This window comes from Dasypus novemcinctus, chromosome 11 (assembly GCF_030445035.2).
Source record: "Dasypus novemcinctus isolate mDasNov1 chromosome 11, mDasNov1.1.hap2, whole genome shotgun sequence".
NCBI lineage: Eukaryota > Metazoa > Chordata > Mammalia > Cingulata > Dasypodidae > Dasypus > Dasypus novemcinctus.
Genome location: NC_080683.1, coordinates 25,769,760 through 25,784,941, shown reverse-complemented (window position 1 = coordinate 25,784,941; position 15,182 = coordinate 25,769,760).

The following is a 15,182-nucleotide window of genomic DNA, read 5'->3' as shown; positions in this document are numbered from 1 at the left end:
GATGTTGTGCTCCTTTGATCTTCTCTAAGAATTATCATATAACATCTGCCATCCAGCCTGTGGAAGAGCCAGGTGTGGAAATCTACATCCAACACTCACCCTTACTCACACAAAAATAGTTGCTTGTGTGTTTTCTTGTTGTCTTTTGTTTTGTTTTGTTTTTTTGTTTTTTGTGGTTTTTTTTTGGTCCCGGGACCCGGGAACGAATGCTTGTGTATTTCGATACTTTTCTGGCTAATGGTTTATAGAAATGTTTTTCTTTTCTTGGACAGCCATTTTCCTTCAGAAAATAAAACTTTCTTTTCTACCCCTTTTTGAGCAACTATTAATGTCGTCTATGGACTTGACCGTGTTCTTGGAGCTGGGGAAACGGCCAAGAGCAAATCCGACCCTCCCTCTGCCCGCGGGCCAGCCTGCTGTCCCTCACGTCCATGTCTGCCTCGCCATCCTCACTCCTGCTGCCTAAAGCTCTGGGGTGACCTGTGCACACGTCTTCCTCTCAGGCACCCAGACCTGAAGTCCAAGGTACAGATTACACATATGACCTATACGTAAATGAATGTATACATATGTAAACACACACATACACATATCTGTGGGTGTGTATACGTGCCTGTGTGTGTAACATCATTTTCCTCTACCACGCCCTGGGCCAGAAGGGCTGCTAGCTTCAGGCACGCACTGGCCCTTGTATAATCAACTGTCCCAGGAAATTTGGGCTTGGCATATGGAATTCTCCTCTTTGTAGTGAGCATGCCCATGTTGGGTGGGGCAGGCCATGGAGCAGGTGAGGACGAGGGGCTCATGCTTCGTGTCCTACCTGTGGACTCAGTGTTAGGCCATCTCGGCACAAGCAAGATGTTGGTCTAAGATGCCCTCTTGGGAGGCTCTCAGTTCCCTTTGCACGTTTACCACTCCCTCTCCAGCTCGAGACTCCCCAAGAGATTTATGGGAAGGGAGGCCTCTGCTAACATTCTAGTCTTCTACACTTTCTCTAATTCAGCAGCTCTAAACACATCAGACTCAACTTTTCCAAAATTATATGATACATTTTACAATGCTGTTTTATTATCCTGAAATAATATTCATATATATGCGGAAGCAGATTTGGCTCAATGGGTAGGGCATGAACCTACCACATGGGAGGTCCATGGTTCAAACCCAGGGCCTCCTGACCCATGTGATGAGCTGGACTGCGCGCAGTGATGTTGTGCGCAGAGAGTGCCGGGCCATGCAGGGGTGTGCCCCATGTAGGGGTGTCCCAAGTGCAAGGAGTGAGGCCTGTGGGGTGAGCCGCCCTATGTGAAAAAAGTGCAGCCTGCCCAGGAGTGGTGCCACACACTTGGAGAGCTGACAGAGTAAGATGATGCAACGAAAAGAGACACAGATTCCCGGTGCCGCTGACAAAAATAAAAGTGGACACGGAAGAGCACACAGCAAATGGACACATAACGCAGACAACAGGGCGGGGGGGGAGGGGCAGGGAAGAGGAGAGAAATAAATAAAAAATAAGTCTTTAAAAAAAAGAAATTCATGTATATGGTTTACTAAACACATGATTTTTTAAAAAGATAATTACCTAACTATCATATATAGGAGAAAAAAGCAACTGATCCTTAAATTGTGCATATATTAAAATGTAAAATCTCACACATGAGAAGGTACAAAGGAGATGACAGTTGCATTCACCTATTTATCATGAATATGTTTAGAATTAAGAGTAAATGTTTGCTGTTTTGAAATAAGGAAAAGTAAGTATTCGCATGATATATGTATTATCCCTCTACAAATGCAAAATGAAAGGTGTGCAGTTTTTTTTGGGAACAGTGAAACTGTGAGAGGCACTGATGAAGGTGACTTTATTTTCTAAAATGTTCAATAAGCCTTGGATAAAATTCTTTGTAAAAAACAAAGAAAAACCTTTAATTTACACTGTGGGTGAATTATTAGAATATTTGATGACTAGTAAAACTACATGTTATGGGTTCAATTTTGTCCCCCAAAAGATATGTTCAAGTCCTAATCCCAAGTTCAGTGAATGTGACACAGGGTCTTTGACAATGTGATTAGTTAAAATGAGGCCACACTGGATTAGGGTGGGTTCTAATTCTATATGACTAGTGTCCTTTTAAAAGGGGAGGACACAGCAGACAGACATGTGAAGACAGAGGAGGTGGAGCGGTGCCTCTACAGGATGAGCAATGCCAAGAATTGCCAGCACATAGCAGCAGCTGAAAGAGACAAGGAAGGATTCTCCCCTACAGGTTTCAGCTGAGAATGGCCCTGCTGACACCTTGATTTCATCAACGTTCCAGCCTCTAAAACTGTGAGATACTAAACTTCCGCTTTAAAACTGATGCTTTGGTACAGCCGCTGTAAGATACTACGGCATCATTAAAATATGTTTTCTCTTTATATGTAAGAGGGCACTAGTTACTTAACTCAGATAATAATTCACAAAATTTTCACCATCATGAACGTTTGTTGGGTCACTCAAAAGACGTGGGTTGCAGGAAGAGTCTTCACTGGGCAGGACCGCTCTGCAAATTACAGAATACACTGGCCCTCTAGCAGTGCTCTTGATCATTGTGATACCTGAAAATGTCATCCAGGAATTTACAAAATGCCCAGAAGGTGGTAACACTTCACTGGGTTGGACATACCGCCCCAGAACAATGCACGTACTTTGTCTAAAGAATTAATACAAACCAATCTAGAGGTATTTTCTAGAACCAAAACGGCCTGACCAAGGTAATTTGTGGCTTCCATCTGCAGGTTAAAAAAACACAAACTGGACTTCCGGCAAGATGGTGGCTGAGTGAGCTTGCCTTGCCGTCTCTCCTGGGAAGAGGCAGCTGGGCACCGCTGGAGGTTCTCCAGGACTAGGCTTTTTCAGGATTTTTTCAGGGCAGGAAGTGTCTGGACATCGATTTGGTGGGAAGGTAACGGAAAGGACTGGTCTATAATATATAAATTGGGACTTTTCAGGAGGGGGAGGCAAGATGGCGGCGGAGTGAACTTCCCGGTTACTAGCTCCTGGGGAGAATCGGCTGGGAGGTGTCGGAGACTCTTTGGGACCGGCTGTTTCGGGATTTTTCCTGGTCCGGAGGTGTCTGGACATCGATTTGGAGGGAAGGTAACAGAGAGGATCCATCTGTGAAATATACACGGAGATCCCAGCTACATGTGGAGGATTCCCTCCTTGGGTAGGTGGAGCCGAGGCAGCTAGCACCGCGCGGAGCCCCGGCGGGAGGCGGCCAGGGTAGCCTAGCTGGGCCGAGGTGGGCAGCGGGTGGGGGATACGAGCCACGCCACGGCGGGCAGCAGGCGGGAGAGCGGAGCCGAGCAGCGTTGCGCCCCGGCGGGCGGCGGGCGGGGGAACCGAGCCCAGCCAAGCCCAGTCGAACCCAGCCGAGCCGCGGCGGGCCAGGAGGCCGAGCCCAGCCGAGCCCAGCCGAGCCCAGCCGAGCCCAGCCGAGCCCAGCCGCGCCGCGGCGGGCGGCAGGTGGGAGAGCCGAGCCGCGCTGAGCCGCCCGGGCAGCGGGCGAGGGAGCCGAGCGCAGCCGAGCCTAGCCGCGCCGCGGCGGGTGGCGGGCGGGAGAGCCGAGCTGCACTGTGCCGCGGCGGGCGGCGGGCGAAGGAGCCAAGCCCAGCCGAGCCGAGCCGGCGGGCGGTGGGCGGGGAAGCCGAGTCCGGCCGAGCCCGGCTGAGCCGCGGCGGGCAGGGGGACCGAGCCCAGCTGAGCTCGGCCGAGCCCAGCCGCGCCGCGCCGGGCGGCGAGCGGGAGAGCCGAGCCGCGCTGCGCCGCGCCGGGCGGTGGGCGGGAAAGCCGAGCCCAGCCGACACCAGCCGAGCCGCGGCGGGAGGGGAAGCTGAGCCCAGCCGAGCCGCGGCGGGCGGCAGGCGGGGGACCCGAGCCCAGCCGAGCCCAGCCAAGCCCAGCCAAGCCCAGCCAAGCCGTGGCGGGCGGCGGGCGGCGGGCGGGGGCCCGGAGCCCAGCTGAGCCCAGCCGAGCCTGGCGGTGGGGTTTCTGTTCTTTGGTTTTTTTTTTTTTGTTTTTGTTTTTGTTTTTATTTTTTTTTTATTTTTTGTTGTTGTTGTTGTTCTTGTTGTTCTTTTTTTTTCTTTCAATCCTCTCTTTCTTGTCCCCAGTATTCTTCTTATACTATTTTACCTTAACAATACAATAGGTCCTACAGGAAATACCTCACATTTGCTGGGTTTCCTCACCCTCCACTGCCTCATTTCTCTGTGAATAGATTTAGCCTATCTACACTATCCCCTTTCCCCTACAACTTGATATCCTCCACCATCTGCTATCTCTCCTATATTCCATCTCCCTTTCTTTGATCCACAAAGTGTCTAACTCTTAATTTCTAATACCTTTGTTTAGTTTTCCATCTGGTATTCGTCCCTGAAACTATTACCTTTCTTTTCTCTTTCCCTCTCTCACGAAAACAATAGCCTCTTAGTACGTACCACATTCCTCCCATATTCAGTCATCTACCTCATTATAGGTACTTTCCTACTACTATAACTCTACACAATTTACATGATCTAACCTCCATCCTCCCAGAACTCATATTGTTGCTTTGTAAACATATATCACCAATACTACTTCACACTTTTTCCTTCCTTACACAATTGACTTTCCCCAGCAGTAATACTTTCCTTTAAAGTGAGCTTAACTAGCAATAAGAAATTGGAATAAGAAGAAAAAAGTGACAAAGAGAAGATATAACACTTACGCAAAAACAACAGCTAATTAATCTCCAAGACTAGACAAAGAAGCTAAGGAACTGATTAAACCCGTCAAGAAAAAATGTTGAGAAGACAGCAACAAAAATCTACAAACCAAACCAGTAATCAGGAAAACATGGCTGAATCCAATCAACAAACTGAAAATCAGGAAGGGGGGCAGGACTTCGCACAAGCAATGAAAGATCTCAGAACATTTATCACCGACAAATTTGATGAAGTAATGAAAGAGGTTAACAGCGTGAAGACAACACTTGGAGGGGAAATTGCAGACATGCGCAAAAAAATAACAGATATGATGGAAATGAACACCACAATTCAAGAAATCAAAAATACACTTGCAGCAAATATCAGCAGACTAGAAGAGGCAGAGCAGAGAATTAGTGATGTGGAAGACAGTGCATTGGAAATCAAACAGATAGTAGAAGTGGTCAATAAAAAGGTAGAAAAAATCCAGATAGGACTTAGGGACCTGAATGATAACGCAAAACACTCAAACATACGTATTATAGGCATTCCAGAAGGAGAAGAGAAGGGAAAGGGGTCAGAAGGAGTGTTGCAGGAAATAATGAATGAAAACTTCCCAAATCTACTGAAAGAGACAGATGTACATATCCAAGAAGCACAGCGCACTCCACTGGTCATAAACCCCAACAGGCCCACCCCAAGACATATACTTGTCAAATTATCCAATGCTCAAGACAAAGAAAAAATTCTAAAAGCAGCAAGAGAAAAGAAAACCATCACATACAAGGGAAACTCCATAAGATTAAGTGCTGATTTCTCATCTGAAACGATGGAGGCAAGAAGGCAGTGGTATGATATAGTCAAGGTACTAAAGGAAAAAAATTTCCAACCAAGAATACTCTATCCAGCTAAACTAGCATTCAAAAATGATGGAGAGTTCAAAATATTCACAGATAAACAGAAACTGAAAGAGTATATCAACAAGAAACCTCCCCTTCAAGAAATTCTTAAGGGAATTCTGCAGGAAGAAAGGAAAAAACAGGACAGTCAGAGATGGAGGAGAGTGTAAAAGCAACAAGAAAGACAAAAATAGAAGGGGAAAATAAAATAATACAAACAAAATATAACAAACACAAATCCAACCAAAATATGGCTACCATAAATAACTCTCTAAACGTAATAACACTGAATGTCAACGGATTAAACTCACCTATCAAAAGATTCAGACTGGGACCCTGGATAAGGAAATACGACCCATCTATATGCTGCCTACAAGAGACACATCTTAGACCCAGAGACTCATGGAGGTTGAAAGTGAATGGCTGGAAAACAATCATACAAGCAAACAACAACCAAAAAAAGGCAGGAGTAGCTATATTAATATCAGACAAAATAGACTTTAAATGCGAAACAATTGTGAGAGACAAAGAAGGATACTATATTTTAGTGAAAGGGTCAATTTGTCAAGAAGATTGAACAATCATAAATATTTATGCTCCTAACAAGGGCGCCTCTAAATATGTGAGGCAAACGCTGGAAAAACTAAGTGAAAGAATAGATGCATCTACAATTATAGTGGGGGATTTTAATACACCACTATCAACTCTGGACAGAACATCTCAAAAGAGAATCACTAAAGAAACAAAACATTTGAACAGTATATTAGAAGAGCTGGATCTAATAGACATATATAGATCATTACACCCAAACACAGCAGGATATACATTTTTCTCAAGCGCACATGGAACATTCTCCAAGATTGACCATATGCTAGGCCACAAAGAAAGGCTTAATGAATTCAGAAAGATCGAAATCATACAAAACAATATCTCTGACCACAGTGGAGTCAAGCTGGAAATTTGCAAGGGACAGAGACCCAGACTTCACACGACAATTTGGAAATTAAACAGCACACTCTTAGAAAAACAGTGGGTCAAAGAGGAAATCTCAAAAGAAATCAATGACTACCTTGAAACAAATGATAATGATAACACAACATACCAAAATTTATGGGATGCAGCAAAAGCGGTACTGAGAGGGAAATTTATAGCCATAAATTCATATATCAAAAAAGAAGAAAGAGCAGAAATTGAAGAATTAACTGCACATTTGAAGGAATTAGAAAAACAACAACAAAGTAACCCAACAGGAAGAAGAAGGAAGGAAATAACAAAGATAAGAGCAGAACTAAATGAAATAGAAAATAAGAAAGCACTTGAAAAAATAAACAAGACCAAGAGCTGGTTTTTTGAGAAGATCAACAAAATTGACAAACCTTTAGCGAGACTAACAAAGAAAAAAAGAGAAAAGATGCAAATACACAAAATGAGAAATGAGAAAGGTGATATCACCACTGACCCCACAGAAATAAAGACTATCATAAGAGGATACTTTGAAAAACTATATTCCAACAAAAATGACAATTTAGAGGAAATGGACAAATTCCTAGAAATACATAAGCAGCCCATACTGACGAAAGAAGAAACTGATGATCTTAACAAACCAATCACAAGCAAAGAGATAGAATCAGTCATTAAAACCTCCCAACTAAGAAGAGCCCAGGGCCAGACGGCTTCACAGGTGAATTCTACAAAACATTCCGGAAAGAACTAACACCAATCCTGTTGAAACTATTCCAAAAAATCGAAACAGAAGGAACACTGCCTAATTCCTTCTATGATGCCAACATTACCCTAGTACCAAAGCCAAACAAAGACACCACAAGAAAGGAAAATTACAGACCAATTTCTCTAATGAACCTAGACGCAAAAATACTTAAGAAAATACTTGCTAATCGTATTCAACAACACATTAAACGAATTATACACCATGACCAAGTGGGATTTATTCCAGGTATGCAAGGATGGTTCAACATAAGAAAATCAATCAATGTAATACACCATATAAACAGATTGAGAGAAAAAAACCACATGATTATATCTATCGATGCAGAAAAGGCATTTGACAAAATACAGCACCCCTTCCTGATAAAAACACTCCAAAAGATCGGAATACAAGGAAACTTTTTGAACATGATAAAGAGTATATATGAAAAACCTAAAGCCAACATTGTTTACAATGGCGAAATCCTGAAATGCTTCCCTCTAAAATCAGGAACAAGACAAGGATGCCCATTGTCTCCGCTCCTATTTAACATTGTCTTGGAAGTACTGGCTCGAGCACTGAGACAAGAACCAGATATAAAAGGCATTCAAATTGGAAGGGAAGAAGTCAAAATTTCATTATTTGCAGATGACATGATCCTATATATAGAAAACCCTGAGAGATCTACAACAAAGCTCCTAGAACTCATAAATGAGTTTAGCAAAGGCGCAGGTTATAAGATCAATGCGCAAAAATCAGTAGCATTTCTATACACCAATAATGACCAAGATCAGGAGGAAATCAAGAAACAAATACCATTCACAATAGTAAATAAAAAAATCAAATACTTAGGAATAAATTTAACTAAAGAGGTAAAAAACTTATACATCGAGAACTATACAAGATTGTTCAAGGAAATCAAAGAAGACCTAAATAAATGGAAGAATATTCCCTGTTCATGGATAGGAAGACTGAATATTATTAAGATGTCTATCCTACCAAAACTGATCTACACATTCAATGCAATCCCAATAAAAATCAACACAGCCTTCTTTAAGGAACTAGAAAAACTAACTGTGAAATTTATTTGGAATAGAAAGAGGCCCCGAATAGCCAAAGACATATTGAAAAAGAAAAACGAAATAGGAGGAATCACACTTCCTGACTTCAAAACATACTACAAAGCTACAGTAGTGAAAACAGCATGGTACTGGCATAAGGAGAGACACACAGACCAATGGAATTGAATTGAAAGTTCAGATATAGAACCTCATGTATATAGCCATATAATATTCGATAAAGCCACCAAACCCTCTCAACTGGGAGAGAATGGCCTATTCAACAAATGGTGCCTGGAGAACTGGATAGCCATATGTAGAAGAATGAAAGAGGATTACCATCTCACACCTTATACAAAGATCAACTCTAGATGGATCAAAGACCTAAATATAAGAGCCAAGACCATAAAGACCTTAGAAAGCAGTGTAGGGAAACATCTACAGGACCTTGTAATAGGAAATGGCTTCATGAATATCACACCAAAAGCACGAGCAGCAAAAGAACAAATAGATAAATGGGACTACCTCAAAATTAAAGCCTTCTGCACCTCAAAGGAGTTTGTCAAGAAAGTAAAAAGGGAACCCACACAATGGGAGAAAATATTTGGCAACCATATATCTGATAAGAGACTTATAACTTGCATATATAAAGAACTCATATATCTCGAAAACAAAAAGATAAACAACCCATTTAAAAAATGGGAAAAAGATTTAAACAGACACTTCTCCAAAGAAGAAATACAAATGGCTAAAAAGCACATGAAAAAATGCTCCAAATCCCTAGCTATCAGGGAAATGCAAATCAAAACTACAATGAGATACCATCTTACTCCCATAAGATTGGCAGCCATGAAAAAAACAGTAGAATACAAATGCTGGAGAGGATGTGAAGTAAGGGGAACACTCATCCATTGCTGGTGGGAATGCAGAAGGATCCAGCCATTCTGGAGGACAGTTTGGCAGTTTCTCAAAAAATTATCCATAGATTTGCCATATGACCCAGCAATACCACTGCTGGGTATATACCCATCAGATCTGAAAACAAGGACACAAACCGATATATGTACACCAATGTTCATAGCAGCATTGTTCACCATTGCCAAAAGTTGGAATCAATCCAAAAGTCCATCAACAGATGAGTGGATCAACAAAATGTGGTATATACACACAATGGAATACTACTCAGCTGTAAGAACCAATACACTACAATCGCATGTGATAACATGGATGAACCTTGAGAATCTTATGTTGAGTGAAGCAACCCAGGCATTGAAGGACAAATACTATATGAACTCAATGATATGAAATAAGTTAACTGCCTCAGAGAGCTAGAGTCTGGAAAAGTGGCTTACTGGAAATCGGGGGGTGGAGGAAGGCTGTGAGTTAATGTCTGTAGGGGTGGAATCTGTGATGAGCTGGGGGTAAGTATGAGCACAAAGAAGGGACAAAATGGGGGCAAGGGGTTACCTTCGGGTGGGGTTTTCTGGGTTTGAGGGGGGCTGGGGATGGGAAGAGGGGTAATATGGTCCAAGAAATAGGTGGGAGGGAGGGGCAACATACAAACATGGGAGAGTGCCAGAAGTTCGTTGAGAACTAAATGTTGAGTAAAACGTATCAAAGTATAAGTAGGAGGGTTACCTGGTTAGGACGCTCAGGGGGTATGGTCTGATGCAGGACGGACTCCGGAGGGAATAGCTGAAGGCTCATTTTGTCAAGGTGGGTTCTACCATTGGGTGGGGTGGACCCATATCCTGGGGAAGACTAATGCCGTCGAATAGAGAGAACTGTATCTCTCGTGAGAAAGGACGGCTCCCAGGGCATTAGATTGGCAGGCGTTGTGGGCCCTAAGGGGAGGGGAAAATGGACGTGCAATGGATGGAACAAAGGTAAATAAGGGGGCAAAAGAGGAGTTATGTGAGAGTACACGAGGATAAATATAAAACAGCTAATATTACACCAAAAACATATAGGGGACGACAGACTAATAATGAAAACCATAAGACAAAACATAGGATAACTAAAAAATTTAGAAAACTGTACAACCTAAAGTATGGACCACATAGTAAGCACAAATGTTACCTTGTTTGAAAACTATAGTTTCGGAATCTGTACATCAGTTTCAGGAAATATGATATGAATAAGTTAAAAGATTATTGCTGTGGAAGGGAAAAGGTTTAATGGTGGATCTGGGGAAATACTGTATATTGTATATATGAATTTTGGTGATCTAAGACTCTTCTGAAGCTGACATTATGTTGGGATTCACTTTACGGGAAGTTTTGGATCACAGAGTGGTTCAACAATGGCAGCGGAGGAATACTGATATGGGATGTTATTGACAGGATATATATGGTTGACAGGGAGTTATACAGGGCATATGCCCAGGGTATATGGTAATGTCTATATATACTCATAGTGGAAACAATTAAAAACAACAGCTGGGGGGGTACTGGGCTCCTGGCCGGGGGGTCACTGTTGTGGGCCCTGGGAGAGCAGCGGCAATCCTCCAGGTGCAACGGCAAGAACCAGGAAGGAAGGAGGGCCCAACAGTGGGCTCTTGATACTAATGGCTACACTTTTGAGCCTATGCACCTGCAATAAGAACAAGGCCTAGAGTAGCATTGTGCCTGGGGGTTTCCTCCTGACAGCCTTCATGTTACTCAAATGTGGCCACTCTCACAGCCAAACTCAGCGTGTAGATGTGATGCATTCCCCCCAGCGTGGGACACGACACCCGGGGATGAGCCTCCCTGGCACCGAGGGATCACTACCACATACCAGCTGAAGAAGCAACTAGAAAATGACCTTGAATTAAAGATTCAATGCGAAACAGCAGAATATACCTGTCTACATATAATAACATGACTTTGGGAAGCGGTTTGACCTAATGTAAGGGGGAAATGGAAAGGAGAAATGAGATTATAAGGCTGTGAGTCTCTAAAAAAGAGTCTGGAGGTTGTCAGAAGGAATACCCCTATGTACAACTGAACAGAGTCTAAGAGACAGATAAGGTAGATACAACCCCAGGTATTGGTTCTTTTGAGGGATAAAGAGACCTACGGGTTCTATGGTCATGGCAGAAGGGGTTCACTGCCATGACAGATGGCCCTTCTTTGGAGCTGGTGTTTCTGCGTGATGGAAATGGACTCAGAGGGGATCTCTTTTCACAAGACTTGCATGCTACTTTATTGGAATTATAGTTGGTGCTGGGTTTAAGATATATGTAGGGGATTTGAATCTCTGGACTGATAATATGACACCCAGGCCCAGAGCCTCAACAGACTTCAGCTCCTACACTTTGACTTATTGGACTTACTCCACTCAGCTAACATGGAGTTGAAGAAGGTCAACCACCACAACATGGAGCCTAGAGTGTCTACAACTAGAAGCGGGAAGAGTGCATCCAGTACCCATGTGGAATCTAAGCCCTCACTTGACATAGGTGTGCAATGGACACAACCAATCCAATGTCCACAGAGAAAATGTGGAATGGGTGTGGGAACGGTAGCCATGGGGGCTGCTGGGTGTGGGGAACGGGAGGAAGAGATGAGATGTGGAGGCGTTTTCGGGACGTGGAGTTGTCCTGGATAGTGCTTCACGGACAATTACGGGACACTGTAGATCCCCCCAGGGCCCACTGGATGGAACGTGAGAGAGTCTGGGCTATGATGTGTTGACTATGGGGTGCAGTGATGCTCAGAGATGAACTTACCAGGTGCAATGGATGTATCACGATGATGGGAGAGAGTGTTGCTGTGGGGGGAGTGGGGGGCGGGGGCGGTGGGGTTGAATGGGACCTCATATATATTTTTTAATGTAATTAAAAAATAATAATAATAAATAAATATTAAAAAAACAAACAAACAAAAAAACACAAACTGCCCACAATGACATGCTGTAATTTAAAATCTGATGAGCTCAGCACTCTGCTCCCGCCATAGCATGTCGTGAGTCGCTGCACTAGCTGCCTCCAGTCTCCGGCCCTGGGCCCCCAATCACCCCTGAGTCCTTCTACAACCAGATCTTCATGGACAGTGAATGGCACAGTTCTGCCAGCCAGAACACCTTCCCCACTGTCAGCACATCCACTGGAGAGCTCACAGCCAGAACACCTTCCCCACTGTCAGCCCATCCACTGGAGAGCTCACAGGTCAGACAGCCGAGGAGACAAGGAAGGTGTGGGCAGGGCAGCAAAGCTCCTTGTGCCACTTCCAGCTGGATTCACTGAGGGACAAATTAATTTTGATCTCTAGTAGAAATATAGACAATAATTCAATACACTCTCCAGAGCCGTTTCAGGCAAGAGACTCTTTAAGTGTATTTTCTCAGTGTATCTTCTGGGAAAAGGGAGACAGAATTTAATGCTACTTGCTTATTAATCTCAGTATGGTAACTTCAACTGCATCCCTGCAAAAGGTGTCCATGCCAGGGGCTTTCTGACTCGTCAATGGAATTTAACTGCAAGACAGCGAGGGAGACCTCCTTCATTTTTTGGAAGATAATGTGAATAGGCAACTGATTTCATTTGTTGAGTGTCAAGCATCCTTAGCCATGAACAGTGCTGGGAAAAAACATCAATCACTTCTTCTCTGAGTAAGTCATTAAAAAATTAAATATAGTAATCTCATCAGTTAAATTAAAATACATTTGAAAAAATAGGTATAACATGGGGCCATTTTCAGGACTTGGGAATTGTCCTGATTTACATTGCAATGACAATTACAGGCTATTATATATCTTGTCATAAGTTAAAAATTGTGTGGGAGAGAGTGTAAACTACAATGTAAACTATAATCCACGCTTAGTGGCAATGCTCCAAAATGTGTTCATCAGTTGTAACAAATGTACCATACGAACGAAGGGTGTTAATGTGGGAAAATATGCCAGCGGTAGGGAGCTGGGCATGTGGGAACCCCCTATATTTTTGTAACATTTATGTAATCTAAGTACCTTTTTTAAAAAATTAAAAAGTATATATAAAAAATAATACAGTTGGGCACTTTGCATTTTTCCTTAGAGCTGTTCACACCGTTTGTTCCTCTGCCTGCTAGGAATGGTTTTGGGAGACCTCTGGTGTTCTTTATTGGGAACTGAGAAAGCCAGTCTCACCTGTAACATATTTATCTTTCAGGGATATTATCCTTTATTTATGTATGTATGGATAATCTCAACATTTTTTTTTTCACTTTACTTGTGGTAGTAATCTTCAACCAGAATTTGGCGACAAATTCAGAAAAACATTTCCTGAAAATGTTTGTATACAGCAGCCCACCTTGTTTTAATCTTAACAATCCTCTGGGCTGAATTCTTGCCCCTAGCTTTCAGAAAAAGGAAATGAGGATCATAAATTTAAGGAACTTTCCCAAGATCAAGCCATTGATTAGTGAATGTGCCCAACTTCACATGGCCTGCTCCCTGAAGCATTTACTTCATCAAAAACCTACTGTCCTTTCCTGATCCTCAGTTACCATTGAGTTAATGATAAAACGAATAATAAATGTGTGTGGGGGGGAAATTCTGCAACTTTAAATATGCACCTCAATTTAAAGATAAGTAGATACAGCTCAAGTGGTTGAGCACCTGCTTCCCATGTTCCAGGTCCTAGGTTCGAGCTTCAGTACCTCCTAAAAATAAAACCAAACAAGCAACAAAAAACCCCAACTCTCACAGGGAGGCAGATGTAGCTCAGAGGTTGAGCGCCTATTTCCCACGTACTAGGTCCTGGGTTCAATCCCCAGTACCTCCTAAAAAAAAAATAAAACAAAGATACATCTTTGTTTCCAAAATGCTAAAATGTAAAATATCAAATGCCATCCTTTCTCTTCAGTCACTCCTTCTTGGTTCGAGGATGTATGCCTCTTCCTTCAGGGGCACTGAAGGCACCCTGAAAGCAGGGATGTGTGTTAGACTTCTTTTTTTTTTTTCTTTTTTTAGTTTTAAATATATATATATATTTAATTGCATTATGATGGCCGCCTTGTCAGTCACGAGGTTGCCACATCGCAGACAGTATTAAGGCTGTACATTACATTTCAAAGTGAGGTTTCTACACCTGTTAGACTTCTTTACGTCCCCCACAGGGCTTTGGCACAGTCTTGGTCACATGTCTACTTATGACTGTTGCATAAATCAATTGTCTGAATTCGTGTAATTCACTCATCATTTTAGCCATCTTTGCTGAGGCCTTACTATTTTGTAGCGGGACTTTCCGTAATGACTAAACATACATGAGTGAAAAAGACTTATTCTTTGGGAACTCACTTAATGAGCCATCATACGTATTTTAAATGATACCATACAAAAGTTCTACTTAGTTAAGAAGGATATTTGGGGGAGAAAGTGTTAATATGCTTAAGTGCATATTGTATGGAGAGTGCTTTACATAAATCACCGTAACTCATCTTCTTGGTAGCCCTGGAGGTATTAGCAGGTTTTCCCTGGTACCCAGGAGTGGAAGTTAACACCGCCCTGTCACACCTCCTGCATGAGGTAGATCTGTGGTGCAGGCGCTTTCCTTCTGCCCCCAGTAACCCCAGAGTCCTTTCTTCTTACAGATCTGAGCTGAAACCAGCTCCATCCTGGGCATACATCTTTCTCCTCCTTTCTGCCCAGATTACCCATTCTAACTCAGTCCAAAAGCTTCAGGCTTCTTCCTCTGGCTGCCCGCAGCCCACCTCCAACTTCAGGCCCCTCAATTCAGTTCCTTGAGACCAGATTCGGGGTCTGCCCCCAGGTCTCCTCCTCTTCCTCTCTGTTCCCTACCTGAAAGAGTGCCAGCACTGGCAGCTTGGGTCC